The sequence below is a fragment of the Culex pipiens genome, chromosome 3 (genome assembly GCF_016801865.2).
Source record: "Culex pipiens pallens isolate TS chromosome 3, TS_CPP_V2, whole genome shotgun sequence".
NCBI classification, from domain to species: domain Eukaryota; kingdom Metazoa; phylum Arthropoda; class Insecta; order Diptera; family Culicidae; genus Culex; species Culex pipiens.
In genome coordinates, this window is record NC_068939.1 from 34,974,949 (window position 1) to 34,978,919 (window position 3,971).

Genomic DNA, 3,971 nt, shown 5'->3' on the forward strand with positions numbered 1-3,971 from the left:
TATTAATTGAAAAAGTACATTGTATTTCGTACATTCCAATTTTTTTTAATTAAGACAAACATTTCAAAAGGGCGTAATATTGAATATTTAACCCTTTTGAAATGTTAGTCTTGATTTAATTTTTTTGTAAATATTGTTTTCGAAAAGATCGGAAAATTTAACGAATGTTTCATGTTTTATTATTGTTAATCGGACCATTAGTTGAGATATCGACGTTAGAAAATTGTGGGATTCCAAACATTAATTTTCCTGTTTTTTAACCTTTGCAGTGCAATATCTCAGCATCGTATCAACAAAGTTCAAATAAGCAAAATATAGAGAATTTTCTCAGCTTTTCAAAAATATTTTTTTCAAAAGTGGGCAAACATGTACACTAATTTAAAACAATGAAAAACTGCAACTATTTTCAAAAAAGTTACCTAAAAATGACTTAAACTTGAAAACGGGGCACATTATCAAAATTACACTAAAGTACTTATTGATTGCAAATTTAATTTTACATCAAAAAATTAAATTGAAAAATTTTTGCGACCAATATTTCGATTTTTTGAAAAATCAGTAATGATTTTAAAATCAATAACTCGGAAAAATCAGTAATGATTTAAAAATTCATAACTCGGTCAAAGATTTTTTGCACTGCCTGGAAATTTCTGAAAAGTTGTTATTTTATGTCCCCTAAAACATATCAAAAAATGAAAAAAAATATAAAAATAGTGTTTTTTTGCAAATCATGTTTTAGTGACAAAAAGTTTACTAAAAAATTACCAAATTTGTTTTTACCGTGTATCATTTTTTTCAGTGTAGTCCATATCCATACCTACAACTTTGCCGAAGACACCAAATCGATCAAAAAATTTCTTCAAAATATACAGATTTTTGAATTTTTATACATCATTTTTGTATGGACAGCTGCCAAATTTGTATGGAAAATTATATGGACAAACTAATGATGTAAAATGGCTTCTTTGGGCATACCGAAGGCACCAAAAAAGTTTCAGCCGGATTAAAAAATACAAAAATTAAAATTAAAAAAACCGATTCCGTAGAGACTTGGTGAATATTACAAATAATCCATTTTCAGGAATATTTAAGTTTTTTTTAAAGAAATTCAATGATTAGACTAGATGGCCCCGTGAAAACTGAAACTATTTAGTAAGAGGAATCATCTAGCTATGATGCTTATTACATAATGAGGATACAAGAATCTTTCCGGTTGATTAAAATAACATTTTAGAGATTATTTTTTTAAGCGTGAGCACACAGAAAAAAATCCTATGGTAAAATCGCATTTAAAAGCATGCACATCACCTTTGTGAAAAAAAACACTTAAAAAAATACATCCATGAATGTACACCCAGAAATGTGTAATATTACACAAAGCCCATTTTTGGGCCAGGGATAGATATCGAATTGGTTTCTACCTAGAAATGTCATGTCAAACATAAACAAACGAAATATTTATTCTCAATCTGATTTATTGCGGATAATTTTCTCTTAAACACTTGAACTTTGTGTCGTTCCGAATCATTTGATCGGCTTACAGAGTGAAGTTCGAGTGTTGGCGATGCGCTGTCTTTCCCGGCGGCCAGCTTGGACATCCGTTTGTACGGGTTTCTTGTTGCTGGTACAATTTTGCCCAAACGACCGCAATCACATCTAAATCCAACTGAGAGCAATTTGCCGTATCGCGTTCCGTAACCGATGATGCACTGCAGCACGACCGGATCGACGCACTCAATGCTGGCCGCCCAACTCGCGAAGGATTTGCTGCTGCTGCTTGCCCAGAATGCTTTTTGGGGCCATCAAAGACAGCTGGGAGTGAATGTTTGCTTCTGTTCGGCGAAGTACTTGTGGATGACGCCGAACTCGAAAACACCATTTCCCATTCCAGATTTTGATGGATGAATCGAGATCCGTGCTGATCCTGGGAAAAAAAGAAAAAAACAAAACGATTTGGATGAAAAACTTGAACACTTCGCAGATCACGCAGCAAAAGTTTCAGGTCACGTTGATTCTGGGTGTCCTCTAGCAGCAGATACCGTCCCGAGGGTCAATTCAACTTACATTCGCAGTCGCGGCTGCATGCTGCATCACTGAATCTTACAATCTCTTCGCTATGCCGGCCAGCATCACGCTGTAAATCATCATCTGCAGCACCAGGTTTTTCTTGGTCACGTTGCCCACCTCACCGAGGTAGAACGAGTTGCACGAGATGGCTTCGAAGAAGGTCTCTTCGACGGCAACCGCTCGCCGCCGGTCAGGATGATCATCGTGCCCTCCTGGTCTGGTTCTTGGAGCTTTCAATCTGGGGGTTTGGCCGTAACAAAAGAAATAAGTTATAATCCGGGTTGCGCGAGGTCCCCGTTTTAAGCTTACTTGTGCTTCCTGGTACCGGCCTTCTTTGAAGATGATCTTTTCGGCAATGTCCTGCGACGTTCTTGGACATGATTCCACAGTTACCGAACTCCGGCCCGGTTCTAGGTTCTTGACGATGCCGTCGCACATGATGCCGAGCCCGAAGAAGCCAAACTTTATATTTGAGGCCTGAATGTTGCGCAACTGCAGCGTGTTCGACACGCTCGCATGTCGATTTCGAGCGTGGCAGGATACGCCACCGTTACGGAGGTGTGAAAGGGCACCGGCGAGACGATTTCCAGATCCAGCGTCGACACGTTGCCGGAATCGTTTAGTTTTCGTTTGCGCTTCGGCGATGGCTTGTTCGCAATGTCCTCGATGGCCTTGGCCTTGGGCGTCGAAGCGACCTACAACAACATCCAGGATTAAAAATTTCTGCTAACATCGGCCTCACAAAATTTAAACATAAAAAAATCACAGCAAAACAAAGCACATTACCTGGGTTCAATTTGATGGCTGTGAGACACGTACTTTCTTCTTGGAGGCAGATTTTTTTGCAATGTCCCGCGCGTATGAGTATGGCTCAAGCAGGAATTCGTCCCAGTACTGGGTACTGGATGGCATACGGGGACAGGGAGAACCGTCCTCGTCGTTTGGCCGTTTCCAGCGCACTCTGGGTCGTCGTGTTGTTAACGCTCTCGTCCTCCTTGCCGTCCTCACTCTTGTCGTTTTCCGCAGTTTGTTTACCTCGAGGTCCGTTTCGGGACGGTTGTCCAGTTCACCCGTTAACAGATGCGCAGAGTTCTCCGAGTTGGCGATAAAGTCCTCTCTGCTGGACCGCCTCCTTGAAGCCGGTCGACTTGCACGACGACACCAGCTTCTCCTTGAACTCGTGGTGCGGATTGATCTGGGTTTCTTCGATCTAGGCGCTGCGTGTAGCAAGCAGAACAAAATTGTAAATCTCGACTCAGTGGTACGAGGAAGAGCAAAGGGAAGTACTTACTTGATGTCGATGCCAAAGAAGAAGATGTACCGCACCGGAAGGTTCTTTTTGATGGCGAACATCCTTAACGGCAGCTCTTGGCCACAGAACTTGTTATTTTTTCGTCACTTTGCTCAGCACCACTAAAATTTGGTTAGCATTGTTTTGATTTGATTGCGGATGGTGAAAAAATTTGACAGCTTAACTTGAGGAAACACGCATATGCGATATTACTTGAAAATGTTGTTAATATTACACAATTTGGGCGTAATTGGTGTTAGGCAAAAAGACGAAATGTGTTCTATGAAAACTATGTAATATTACATAAAATTCTCTACACAAACCATTATTACACGCAGGCGTTTTACTACATTTTTTGCTGTGCAATCAATAAGCCTAGTTATAAGTTAAGATTCTATTTTTATACTAAACGCTGAAAAGGTTTTCCTTCTTTTGAAAATTCACAATGTTCAAGGAAAAAGTGTACGGAACACCCCTAACGAAAATCTAAAAATGTCCACCGATATGGTATTCCCAGTAATCCTGCCCTAAATCTGCCCTCAAAATTGATCCAAAGTGTCAAAATATCGATTTTTGGCCATATTTTGTGTTTTTTTGCAAAATAAACCCATCG

At 39.7% G+C, this 3,971-nt stretch overlaps 1 long non-coding RNA gene across 1 annotated transcript; it reads right to left on the reverse strand.

The window, feature by feature from the left end:
• Positions 1–1,364: 1,364 nt before the first annotated feature.
• Positions 1,365–3,706, reverse strand: LOC120426793 (uncharacterized). Its single transcript, XR_005606753.2, has 5 exons — positions 3,359–3,706; positions 2,854–3,284; positions 2,377–2,762; positions 2,065–2,305; positions 1,365–1,924 (listed from the first exon to the last, which is right to left on the reverse strand). It is a non-coding gene; the product is annotated as an uncharacterized LOC120426793 (long non-coding RNA).
• Positions 3,707–3,971: the final 265 nt, after the last annotated feature.